Source organism: Pan paniscus, chromosome 19 (genome assembly GCF_029289425.2).
Source record: "Pan paniscus chromosome 19, NHGRI_mPanPan1-v2.0_pri, whole genome shotgun sequence".
NCBI classification, from domain to species: domain Eukaryota; kingdom Metazoa; phylum Chordata; class Mammalia; order Primates; family Hominidae; genus Pan; species Pan paniscus.
In genome coordinates, this window is record NC_073268.2 from 73,852,240 (window position 1) to 73,865,966 (window position 13,727).

General features: G+C 39.0%; 1 protein-coding gene and 1 non-coding gene across 7 annotated transcripts in view; one reads left to right on the forward strand and one right to left on the reverse strand.

The window, feature by feature from the left end:
* The window catches only part of MSI2 (musashi RNA binding protein 2), a 428,034-nt gene extending 420,791 nt beyond the window's left edge, over positions 1 to 7,243 (forward strand). For all 6 annotated transcript variants that reach the window (XR_010110574.1, XR_010110575.1, XM_034942537.4 and 3 more), the window contains one exon: positions 2,132 to 7,243. The gene's annotated coding sequence lies outside the window, so the exon portion shown is untranslated. The remainder of the gene's footprint in view (positions 1 to 2,131) is intronic.
* An 843-nt stretch (positions 7,244 to 8,086) lies between these two features.
* LOC112437632 (U7 small nuclear RNA) lies at positions 8,087 to 8,150 on the reverse strand. The gene has a single exon (XR_003026194.1). It is a non-coding gene; the product is annotated as a U7 small nuclear RNA (small nuclear RNA).
* Positions 8,151 to 13,727: the final 5,577 nt, after the last annotated feature.

The window sequence follows — 13,727 nt, forward strand, 5'->3', positions numbered from 1 at the left end:
GGAAGCATTGGGCTTCTGCTAGGCCTGGAAGCAGGGATGGGGGCCAGGGCCACCCACTCCTGGAGGTCCTTTGAGCTGGCCCTGTGGGTTGCTGGGCCCCTTCAGCTCCCCAGGCCTTGCTGGGGCTCAGCCAATGGGGTTCATGCAGTCAAACAGCCAGACTCCATCTTTTAGTGAAAAGAAAACATTTTTGCCAGTAACTACTGAGTAATTATCCAGATTACCGCACGAAAAGCAAATTAAATTAACGACATCACCTGTGTAACATGGATTTGGATCCCTGCCAGTTTCCTAACCTTTTAAACTGAGCTCAAGTTAATTAAACATTTTTTCAATCACTTTGATGGGGATATGGGGGGGACGGAAGAGAGGAGAGGGAGGTTGGGGCAGTGAGGAAGCCCCTTGCCACACACTCCTTTGGAAATGAGTATCTGTCCTTCTTGGGAAGAACACCAGCAAGGGAGAGGGGTTGTCCTTGTGAAAGCACTAGATGTGTACTGTGTTAGCACGTTAAGTTTGTGAGGTTGGAACATGGATCTGTCTCTGGAAAAGAGAGGGTGACAGCTGAGGCCAGGGAATGGATTCCACTCGGAAAATCCCACAGAGGCACCAAAGCCTTTCACTCTTGGAGTTGGGATGTAGGAGAAGCAAGGCTGGAGATGAACTGGCCACTTTGGGCTTACACTTCATTGGATGCCTCTCTCGTAGAGAGGGATTGCTCCTGGCTCCTGAGTCAGACCAGGTGGAGAACTGGGTTGAGTTGAGCTCCATAAATCTCTTGGATTTCTCTAATGTTGCTGCTAAGGGATCACCTCAACTAACGCAACTGCCTCTCTTAACCAAATAAACCATGTGTGTGAATTCTCCCACCCCTCGCCTCCACTTCCCCTTGAGCACTGACCCAGCCATTGCTGGCCAGAGCCAGAGGCCACTAACAGTTTGAAGGAAAGCTACTTGCTACTAATTAAGCTGGGTTTGGGGACCCAGAGGAAGTAAGGTTTCTCTGAGAACAGGGACAACTGGTATCACCAAGAACTCTGGAGACTGAAGATGGCTCCAGCCCTTTGTGGAGTCAGATGAAGAGGGGGTTAAACAACTACCAGGCACAGCAGACCCTTGAAAGGCCAGACACTGGGGCTGCCTGTGCTCCCTCCCTCCCTCCCCTGGAAGAGAAGGAGTGGTGCAGGGCTTCCTGCCCACAGCTCCATATACCCCCAAGGCCACTAAAGCCTTTCCATAGGGGTGGGGTGGGGTGGAATGGGATGGGGGAGGCTGCTACCAGCCCATCCTCCCTCATCTAAGTCTAGGACTCAATTTCCAGAGAAGGATGAAGTAACCAAGAGTGTGGTAGCAACTCACCCCCTTCCAAAATGGATTAGGTGAGCTCATAGAGTCAGATGGCTGCACCGCAGCACTTAGGAAGGACTGGTCAAACACACCCATTGTCCCCAACCCTCTGACATTCAGCGCCATCCACAAAAGAGGAGCCCAGGCCCCCTACTCCCAGTCAATTCAGGGAGACTCAGTAAACACATCTGTGAATCCTGGGCCTGTTTTTGTTTCCTGTAACCAAAGCCGGTTATTTGTTGTATATTTTTAGTGTCATGACCTTTAGTTTTTGGTATATGATATGATCTTTTAGTGTAAGTTTGCATTTAAAAGTTATTGATGGGTATCTAATAAAGGCAAGTTTGTGGGGTTTTTTTTTTTGTTTCTTTGTTTGTTTGTTTGTTTGTTTAACATTTAGCTTTGAAAACAGAAGTTTAAACAGAAAAAAGGTTATCTCAGGTCAATGGGCAGTTTGCCCACCTGGCTGCAATCCCTGTAAGCACATTTCCCACCACTACCTCAACAACCCTATGGTACTATATCAAATCAGCAAAAGAATTGAAGCCTTGTCCTCTCCCCAGTGTCAGGTATGGTTTAGATGTCAGATTTCCCAACCAGTGATCTCAGTAAGCTTCTAGCCAGGTGATTTTCGTGCGTATTCAATAGTCCAGTGAAGTCCATCTTTGAAACTCTAGTTAAAACAGTGGAGGAAATCGCATACTTGTCTGACACTTCTTTCTCCTCCCCTCTCCCCTCCACTTTATGTTTTCTTCTGGACATCCTGGCCTTCCCTGCCCTGCAGAGCATACCTGGATGTCCAGGCAAGACTGGGCGAAGTTTCTGAGTGGCCCTTTGTTTAGGTGATGTCCTCAGACCTGGACCCCCACCAGCCTCACTCCCCATCCCAACCAGAGATGGCTCACTTCGGATCGAGGGTTGACTACATCTCATCATCTCACGAATCTGCTGTAATATAAGACAACAGCTTTTAAATGTGTATATAACCCATGATTTCGGTTTTGTTTTGTTTTGTTTTTCTTGATGGTTTCCCTCTCCCTCCCTCTCTTCCCATTCTCCTTTTAAATCTCTTTGAATCACATTTGGTAGTGATTTTGACTTAGTCCAGTAGTCACATAGCTTTAATATCTAGTTCAAAGCTAACCATAGTATAATTGTTATATTAAGGAGTTATTTTTTCTTAAAACATTTTTTTTGCTTGTTTTGGTTCTGTTCTCACTTTTAAAGGATGCTGAGATGGTAATATGACTCTCCCTATTTTGGTACCAATTCTGAGACTGTATGAATTTTCAGGTGGAACTTTAGCACACACTGAAGCAAAGTTGTGAAGTGCAGGGCGGGAGGTGGGCATGAGCTTTCTATTTTGCGTTGTAGAAGAAGTGAGATGTAGTAAGCTAATTAACAGACTTTCTAGCAGTTCTTTTTGTGATGTCTCTTTGTTAATCTGAGTCTATCTATTTTCGGCAATAAGGTAAGGACGACAGTGTTTTGAGTGTCCTCCTTTTCTATAAGTGCTTTTTTTCTGTTGAAAGAGGTGATATTATAAGGTTTTTTGAAATTGTGAATTCTAAAAAAGAAATGTTGTAAATACAATTCCATTAACTACATAGAAACTATTAAGAAAGAGAGAATCAAAAATATTTTTGTGAGGGAGTCGGTCCCAGGCAGTTTGATGCTCTGTGGAAGGAGGCGGGAAGGGAACGTTGGCCAAGTCAGTTACTGAGATGAAGATCGCCCAGCTGCCAGGACCACCCCAGGACAAGTTAGAGCACTGTTTAGCTCCTTTGTCTGTGTGATAGACCTAAGAACTGTATTAGTGTTGTACCAGCCTATTAACCTCTTGTCTGTGCACAGCTTCAAATGTTACCGTCTAGTTAGATTTTTATTTAAAATATGAAAAACTGCTTTTCCCAAGATGTTTTTTAAAAACAAAGCTACAATTTTAATATTTAACATATTTAAAGTTTCAAAGCACACCTGTTTGGCTTGGGTGGGGGTGGGGTGGGGGGGACATTCTTTTTCAGTCTTAATTTTTAAATATTTGATCATTTTCTATTGTCCAATCATTTCAGCACCTCCAAAGGTCCCTAGGACACTTTGCCTCTCTTCTCCCCCTGCCCCCCACCCTGCTCCCACATCTGGGGGCCCATGGGCCAGGAGTGGATAAGCCTGCATTAATACAACCTTTCTCCATTCACTTTCTATTTACAAATTAGGAAAGCAACCTTTTGGTTTATATATTTTTTTTAATACCTCAGTGCTGCAAGTATCACCAGAGAGGCTATGGAAGAATTTTTTTTTAATTTATTGTAGATGTAAACAGAATTTTAAAAATAGAAAGTATAAACATCACTGCACTGTGACTGGTGGGAAAAACTGACAGTTTCCTCTTTGCACATGTTTAACATTTGGCTGTTATAATATATGGTCCTCGGTTGGGGAAAGATACTTATGATGAAGGATATTTTTTAATTTAACTTTTTTTTAAATATTGGTAATAGGTCGGCAACAGCAACTATAGAAGTACAACTCAATAGATGGCATTAAAACATATTGTAGTGTGGATATATATTTTTTCTTTTTTAAAATGTGATATTGACGTTTTATTAATATTTTTTAAATTGTTACGTTTATAAATTTGGTACTTAAGGCACAGCCAGTATGAGACACTGAATGCGACATTTATTATAAAGAGCTGCTGCACTCCTATTTTTATAAATTTTACTAACAAAGTAGACTAATGTAGACATTCACAGACATGGTAGGGCAAAAGCATCTTCAAACTAAAGACTCCAAAATGCTAACTCAGAAAGAAAGAAAAAACCCTTTTTCAATTCTAATGAAACAGCAACAACATTTTTTTTAATTAAAAAAAAAATCATGTTCTTTGTTTTTCTAATAAAATGTTAGGTTGTTTGGTGAGGTTTTTTTGTTGTTTTTTTCCTTTCTTTGTTTCTTTTCTTTTCCCCCAAACAACCAGATTAAATGCTGAGCGCTTTTAAAATATCAAAACTTGTTCAAGTCATAAAACAACAAAACATAAGTTTTATTAAAAAAAAAAAGAAAGAAAAAATAGTAAGTTCCCAGAAATTCAGTGTTTAGACGAGGGAATTTAATTCCTATTTTGTCCATGTTGGTGATGTACTGTACTTCCCTTCCTTTTCTCTGCATCCCCCATCACCTCATAGAAGACTCTTTGTTGATCATTGTATGTTAATAATGTATAAAATGGCTATCTTGTAAGCGTGCTGTCCTGGTACTAGTGTAGCGACTTTTTTTCTCCTCTTTCTTCTAGTACATATTGATAGGTATAACATAATTAAGGTTTAAAAAAAATTAGACATAGTTATTCAGATTTAGGACCAGTAAGGATAGAACTTTCTCTTATTTATGAAAAAAAATGCTAATAATTTTGGGGCAGTTTTTTCCTTTAATTATTTTTTTCAATTTCAAGTTTAATTTTATTTTAGCTGATCTGATGTGGTTTCAACTAACCCAAGGTCTCACCATGTTAAAATGCCGGCGGACTCTACGGTGTTTTGTAGATTCCTCCCCCCCCCCCCCCACTGTGAAGGGGTGCCATACTACCTTAAATGCTAATGCTAGATATGCAAAACTGGATTTTTTTAATTTATTTTTTAAAAGAGGGAGGCATGGTATATTAAAATGATTTTACTAAGAGAAAAAATATTTTTTTAAGAATGCTCAGAAGAAATTGATAATCTGTGTGAATATGTTTTAGATGTTTATATACCTTTTGAAGAGACCCAGTAGCCCATAGCACAAATCTTGTGGAAATCCGATATGTTTTAATGTGGCTACCTAGGTTTAAGGTTCACGTTAGTCCCCCCATCCATCTAGAAGTCCATTTTGAAAGATTTTTGTAAATTCTTTTAACACTGATGTTTCAGCCTTGTCTTTGTTTCAGTTAAGCTCAATGGCGAACATGGGAACCACCTTTCGCCTTCCCTGGGGGAGAAACCCTCTTGGCTGATGGCTTTTCCCCGGAATTATCAAACAGCCACCGGGTGACTTTCTGGCTTCCAGATCCATCTGCCTGAGACCCCCGAACTCCTCTCCTCCCAAGCAGAGGCGAGTGAGTGGCATTAGCTCCCGGACCCATTCCCGGTCCTAGCTGGGCATGGGGCTGACGGAGATGACCAAGCCTTGGTCTGCTCTCTAGCAGCTTCCACAGACTTGGCTCGTGGCCTTCCTTATATCCACTGGGAAAACCAAACAGCCTCGCGCTCTATCCCAGTCGCCCATTAGCTTGATTCAAACAAAGCCCCAACAGGCCTTTGCGTTTTTATCCTTCATAACCTTCATCTTAATTTGAACTTGTAGCTTGGACTTTAAGGTAGCATGGCTCTATTGCTGTCAATTTACTGTTTCACTGCACAGCAATCACAGCCAGTGAATGTTACACACATCTTGCTAGACTAGTATAAAAATCATTGGGTAATTGTTGGTTCTAATGACCTGAAAGGTGTTCAGTTTTTGTTCTTGGTTTTGTTTTGTTTTTGATTTCTTGGGGGTGGGTTTTGCTTGTTGTTCCTTTTCATTTGGGGATTTTTGGGGAAAAAATTTATTTTTGGTTCCAAATAGAAAAACAAAACCTATTTTGATCTTTAGTGCAAACGAGGGCTAGGGACTTAGCCTCCTCCACCACCTCCACACTGCTTCATTCTGCCATTCACTCACTGCAGCATATTCAAGAATAAAGCAATATCGTTTACTACATTTTTTATTGAAGGTCAGCCATGCTTTCTGTATTATATTGCATATGAAATTGTTTACAAAAGAAACACTAACTCATACTTCTCTTTATTGGTTGCAAGTGGCACGCAGGAACAGAGGGAGAGTGGGGGGCTGGTGGGGGAGGGGAGATTTTTTTTTTTCTTGAATGTGCTTCGCAAGCCAGGCTATCTTCCAAGGAAGGCAGACAGTGGGTAGAGCAGAGGGACTGCCTGCAGGCAAGCACATTGAAGAAAGACACTGGCGGGTTTCCCCACCCTCACCCCAAAGCAGAAAACTAGCAGACGTCAGCTCAGCCCCGTCCTGGGCACAGACACTACACAAGGAGACGCTGGAAGTTAAGCAATACTTTCATACTGTAATATGTTTGTTTTCTTTTTCTTTCTTTTTTTTCTACCAAAAAAAAGTAAGTAAACTAAAACACAAAAACATATAAATAAAATCCATCCCTCTTGTCGGGGACTTGCAGGGGGGCAACCTTAATCCAAACACCTGGCTATCAAATAATCAGAATGTATTGTCTCAGACAGGATTTCAGTTCCGGGAGGCAGGGGCATGATGGGGGAGGGGGCCGGAGGCTGAGAGACAAAAGTTCCAGAGCCTCCCTCGAAGGTTCTCTACTACTGTATTCTGTACATAATGTACCATCCCGTGTGGAATCTGTGAGTGTCCTCTTAAGTAGCGTGGGCTAGCCAATCTGCCGTTCATGGTGTATTGTAAACTCCGAATTCCATATGTAATAGGATGCAAGTCTAAGCGTTTCATGTGGACATAAATGTATCTAAATAAAACTTTCCCTAGCACTGTGGCTGACCTCACCCTTACTTTTATACTTTAGTATGAAACTGATGAGAACTTTGGTAGTGAGTATTTTTTTTATATATATACATATATATGTATCTATCTATATATATATCTCAAGCATCTTTCAGGTCTTTGTGTGTGGCTTTCTTAAAGCCCTGTTGTAAAAAAATTACTATGTGGATGGCAGTCTCTCACATCACAGATGTGGAAAGTATAATTTTATATTTGTATTTTCAAATAAATAAGTTTGTGAAAGGTTTCCATCCTCTACTGTGGTCCAGAAATCAATGTGTTTGTCTGACAAAAAAAAAAATAAAATAAAATAAACTGTTTTGAACAGAGTTGTTTGGTGTTCTTTCACTTGCAGAGGAGGTCTGGGGTCTGGGAGAGCTGTTGTTTTGCTTGGGCGGGAGAGGATATCATCAAATCGCACCTGCCACCCTCACCCCTCAGCATGAATGCGGGCCGTGGGCGTCCAGCAGCGAAGAAGCCCCTGCCTTGTCCCCAGGGAGCTTGTGGCACCATTTTTATGAAGTGGCAAGAGAGCACTAAGATGGAAGAGCAGACGGGAGAGTGGTGTAGATTAACAGCAGAAGGTACACAGAACCCATGAGTGGACAGGGAATAAACCCCAAAGGTCCTGCGGATCAGAGGACCCAGATGGTGGAAGGAGCTAAGGGGCTCTCCCGGGTGCTGCCCTCAGTTATCAACAGTGCTGGGAGAAGGCGCCAAACCGCATTCCACGACCCTTGAGTAGGGGTCTGAATAGGTATCAGACCTCTGCCCTCAAGGAGTTTTAAGTTTTGCCTACTGGAAATCATTACAATCACAAAACTAAAGATGTAGAGATAGATCATCTACAATACTTTCCACCCCTCTCTCTACCAAACAAACGAGAGGATACAAAAGAATTGAGACCCAGTACATTGAGGGCAAGTCCCAATACCTGGTGATGACAGCTACAGCATGCTCTGAATCAGTGGATTCCTCAGCTTTGAAGCCCTGGAGAGAAACACCAGGCCAAGAGGAGTGCAAGGGATGAAGCGTGGATGAAGGACAGTGTCCCTTAGCTGCTTCCTCAAGGCCCCCAGGAAAGCTGTATTCTCCAGGACATGGCCTTCTTGGGTCCCTCCTCCAATTTCCTGTCTCCTGCATATAACAAATTTATCTTTTTTGTAAAATAGGTCTTCCGGTGAAAACCAGAAAACCAGCTAGACAGGTTCTTTCAAAAAGCTGAAACACTAACAACTTTATTTTAAGGCATTCCCGCTACACTGGGGTCCTAGAGGAGACAGTAGAAGATGCATTCCTTTATCTGGAGCTGGAGGCAGGAGCACTGGGTTCCAGGCCCACCTCCTGTGTGTCCACAGACAGCACTCCACAGTGTCTCGTTACATTGTTTAGGGGCAGGAGAGAAGAGTATAATCCCTGCTGCCCCACAGAAATGAAAGACCAATGGAAGCTGATGTGAAAAATCCCTTTTAGGAATTCTGAGAGAAGTGAGCCAGACACATGAGGCCGGCCATCGTGGCCATCCTCCTCATCCTGATTGCTCAGCTCAAAGAAAGGGGAGGCCCAAACCCAGCCCAGGAGCCTAAGGAGAGAGGGAGCAGGGAACAGGAGCACCAACTATATGCCAAGTGGATCATACACATGCCCTGCTTAGTCCCACCTGTGCCACGTGACTATCTACGTTGTAATGGTCAAATAAGGTGGATAATTTGCCCATGGTTGTATAGCTGCTGAGTGGCAGAATGAAACCCCATCTCCAATACATCCAGCTGCCCCTGGGTTCAAGCCTGGTGACAAATGTCAGCGTCAGTGTTGAGTGTGCCTGGGAGGGTGGGAGTGAGGCTTCTAACCTAGGTGCCTACCTGAGTCAACAAAATGCACTAAAAAAAGAGGTAGGACAGTACCAAGCTAGAGAACAACAAATTTTCCTGTTTTAATGTTTCATGGAGAAAAAATAAAAAAATAAAATAGAAAACAAATCAGCAAAAACTAGAAGGAAAAAGAAGAAACAACAATGTAAAATAAATAATACACAAAGTAGGATAGAAGGAGTGAGATCAATTGAATCTACCATTATCTAAATATGAATGGGTTGAATTTTCTATCATTACAAAATAGATGTGTTTAGAAAAAACAAAACCCGGTTATGTGCTATGTATACAAACACACTTAAAGTGATGAAAATGGCTAACAATAAAGGGCCGACAAAGAGAAAATAGGCAAATACAAAGAACAAGGGCAAGAATTGAAATGTCAGTATCAGACAGAGTGGAATTTAAGGTTAAAAACACTCCACAGCAATATTATGTCATGACAAAAGACACAATCTATTAAGAAGATACAGTGGCAGTAAACTCTTATGTTCCAATTATCAGAGGAACTGAAGACTTTAAATCAAAAGCCACTAGAAATGCAGAGAACTTGATAAAAAATAAAAATACAGTTAGAGAGATTAATATACCTCTCTTAGAACTAGATGTATTTAATAGACAAAAATAAAGACATAGAAGAATTGAATAATGCAATTAGTAAACCTGATCTGATGGCTCTATATAACCTGATCTGATGGCTCTTTGAATAGAATTTGCACTTTTTTTTGGTTTATATTCATGGAACATAAAAATCAAATAAATTTTGGCCAGCAGCCCCCCCAAAAAAATTTTAGAAACAAATAATTAACATGTGGCTATAAATATTATAACTGTGTACAAATTAAGAAACATTCTGTTGGATCAGAGAGAAAAGTTAAAGAAGATTACAAACTGCCAAAAAGCAACAGAAAACACACATTATACCCAAACTTAATAGCATATAGCCAAAGCTGTACTCAGAGGAAAAATGTAAGCTTTAAATGCCTTCAAATGGAATTTTTTTGGGGGGGGGTGAAGGAATATATTACTTTTTCTCCTTAATAAGGTAGCAAATAGCAACCAAGAAAACTAGAAAAAAAGAAATTGATAAATAGAAGCTGAAAGCAATAGAATAGAAAACAGAAGTCTAAAAGCTGTATTTTTATAAACAGTAATAAAATGGACAAGTGCCCCTGAATAAAGGGGAAATGAGCAAAAATATACAATATGAAGAATATGAAAGGAGATAACAGAGAAAAGAGTGAATATTGGCAACAAACCAAAAAATTCAGGGGACTCAGAAAATTTCTTAGCAAATATAAATTACCAAAACTAGTAAGAAGTGGAAAACCAGGATAAACTTAATATCACAAAAGATACTGAAATGATAAATAAAGATATAATACTGAAAAATAGACTGGATCCAAATGAGTTTTATCTAACTAATAATTCCAGCACCATTTAAACTATTCCAGATGATAGAGAAATATGGAAAGAAAGCTCTCCTGTTTTGTGAAACACATGGCTTTGCTGTCAAAACCCAATACAGTAATAAAACAAAAAATATATCTACAGACTTAGGAGCTCAGATGTAAAAATTTGAAATATGATTTTAGCTAGTAGAATTCTACAATATATCAAGAGTGTAATTTAATATGGCCAAGCAGGACTTCTTTCAAGAATTCAAGGACATTTCAACATCAGGAAATCTGTCAACATCTATTATACTAGCAAACTAAAGGAGGAAAACCATATGACCATAACAATCTGTGCTGATAAAGTATTTGAAAAATATGGCAGCTCTTTCTAATAACACCATGGAAAGTTGAAACAGAAAACACTTTACCAAAAGGCTATTAATATTTGCCAAACCAACATTAATTATTCTAAATTGTGAAACACAAAACCTGTTTCAATTAAAATGAGGAACTTGTAGGGGTGCTGCTGTCACTATTATTACCTTAAACCTTCTAAAAAATAAGATAACAGAAGACATAAACATTGGGAGGAAAAGACAAAGATGATTTTATTTCTAGAAATTTTAAAAGACTGCAGTAAAATAAAATGAATACAGAAAAATTGCTACTAAAATTCATGAAAACTTTGGCAAGATGGCTGGATGTAAGATAAATATACAAAAGCCACTAGGCCTCCTCCTCCTCTCCAGTAATAAGCACTCAGTAATGTAAATAGGAAAAAATATTTAAGGATAAACTTTATAAGAGAGGTATATGCCTTATAATAATGGTTGAATTCCCCATCACTAGGGAAATTACGGACTGAAGTATCAATGTACAGCATATCATAGAAAATTAGGCAGCCATTAAAACAGGTAACCCCAGAATCTAACAAGTGGCTTGAAGAAATTTATGAAACACAGTTGAATAAGGTAAAATATCTTTGAAAAATACATATATATGTATGTGTGTGTATAAATGTACACACACACAAATTAAAACTACATATGTATATATGTGAAGATACATATGTGTATATACATCACATACAAAGAAAGGGGTACACTCTAGGTTGTTTACATGGGCTCTGGGATGTGGGGCTGAGAAATAAGTGGGAGAGGGGGATAGGAAGAGGTGACATGCTGAAAAATATATGTTTAAAGATTTCACAGAAAATTCTGTAAGATACAATTTAAAAATTTTTTTAAGGGTGACTATATGAAAATAAAAATTTTCAAACAAAACTATTTTTAAAAGAGCTGGGATCCACATTCCAGTAATAATAATTACATCTCGACTGGTGAAATGGGGAAGACATTAAGTGGTCAAAGAGGATTCTGGCTTTTCCTGTCCTTTTTAATTTTTCAAAAGAAGTGTGGATTTGTATATTCAGCTGAGATAAAATTAACTTTAAAATTAGCTGTCTAAAAAAGGGAATACAAGAACGTCTGGGAAGAGAAAGTCAATTGTATGCAGTGATATGTGGGTTTTCTCTTTTTTTTTAATTGTACTTTAGGTTCTAGGGTACATGTGCTTATTAACAGTATGTTCTCTCTACATTTTAATAGAAAATATGTATCACTTTTTCATTTAAAAACTATTTCCATTTTTTAAATAATAAAATATGAACTGAGTTAATAGAAAAAGAAAAGGGTAGGGAATGATTCTGATAGGAGCAAAAGGTAGCTAGGAGCATGCCAAAAGAGTCCTGTGGTCAGGAAGCTGCAGGGACAGTGATATCCCTCTGGGAGAACGTGGTTTCATGTAAGCGCTAAATATAACAGTTTCAAGGCCACAATCTTTCCTACCTTCCAAAGACAATAATGCATTTTAAAAATCAGATACATTGAGGTATGAAATTACATATAATACAGTGCATCCATTTTAAGTGCACAATTCCACGAGTTTTGACAAATATATACTATACAGCTGTTTAACTCCCTGCATAGTCAAAATAGAGAACCTTTCCATCACTTCAAAAATTCTCTTGAGCTCCTTACTGGCATCCCTGGTCCCAGACAATAACTGACCTACTTTTAGTCACTATAGCTTAGTTTTGCCTATTCTAAAGTTTCATATAACTTGAATCAAACAGGATGGATTCTTTGTGTCTGGTTTCTTTTGCTCAGCATGCGTTTTCAGATTCATCAATGTTTTGTGTATCAAGTACTTATTTTTATTGCTGAGTTGGTTTTCCATTGTATAGATATACCCAATTTGTTTTCAGTTTTTGGCAATTATATATAAAGCCACTATAAACATTCATGGACAGGTTTTTGGTGAATATAATTTTTCATTTCTCTTGGGTAAATAGGACGAAGACATTGGGTCATATGGCAAGCATATATTTAACTTTAGCCAACCTGTTTTCCAAAGTGACTGCAATATTTTGCATTACCACTAGACATTTTTCAGAGTTCTGGTTACTTTGTATTCTTGTTAGCACTTCGTATTGTTCAGTTTTGTTTTTTTTTTTTTAGTCATTCTAATGAATTTGTAGTAGTATCTTATTGTGATTTTTATTTGTATTTCTCTAATGAGTAATGATCTTGAGCATCTTTTTGCATGTTATCAACATCTGGATATCTTCTTTGATGAAGTACTTGCTCAAATCTTTCGCCCAAATTTAAAATTGGGTAGGGTGGGCATGGTGGCTTATGCCTGTAATCTCAGCACTTTCAGAGGCCAAGGCAGGAGAATCACTTGAGGCCAGGAGTTCAAGACCAGCCTGGGAAATATAGTGAGACCCTATCTCTACAAAAAAAATACAAAAATTAGCTGGTCATTGCAGTGTACACCTGTAGTCCCAGCTACTCTGGAGGCTGAGGTGGGAGGATAACTTGAACCCAGGAGGCTGAGGCTGCCGTATGTCAAGATTGTACGACCGTACTCCAGCCTAGGTGACAGTGCAAGACCCTGTCTGTCTCTCTCTATTTTTTTGGTTGGGCTGCTTGTTTACATATTAAGTTTTAAGAGTATATATTCTGAATACAAGTTCTTTATCAAATACGTGCTTGCAAATATTTTTCCCAGTCTTTGGCTATTCTCTTTATTCTCTTAATGTTTTTCAAATAGCAAAAGTTCTTAATTTTTATGAAATCCAATTTATCAATCTTTTTAAATGGATTGTTCTTTTAGTGTCATATCTAAGAAATCTTTGTCTAACTCAAGGCACAACAATTTTATCCTATATTCTGTTCCACAAGTTTTATAGTTTCGCATTTTGCATGCGACCTAAGTCTGCACAGACCTAAGTCTGTGGTCCATTTTGAGTTAACATTTATGTATGGTGTGAGGTATGGGTTCTGTTTTTCTTTTATTCCACATATTGAAATCCAATTGTTCTAGCACCATTTGTTGAAAAGAATATCCTTTCTCTATTAAATTGAGTTTTGTTGTACCTTTGTCAAAAATCAGTTGACTATTTGTGTGGGTCTTTCTGAATTCTCTATTCTGTTCTGTACCACTAATCAATCTCTCTCTCTTTCTCTCTCTCTCTCTC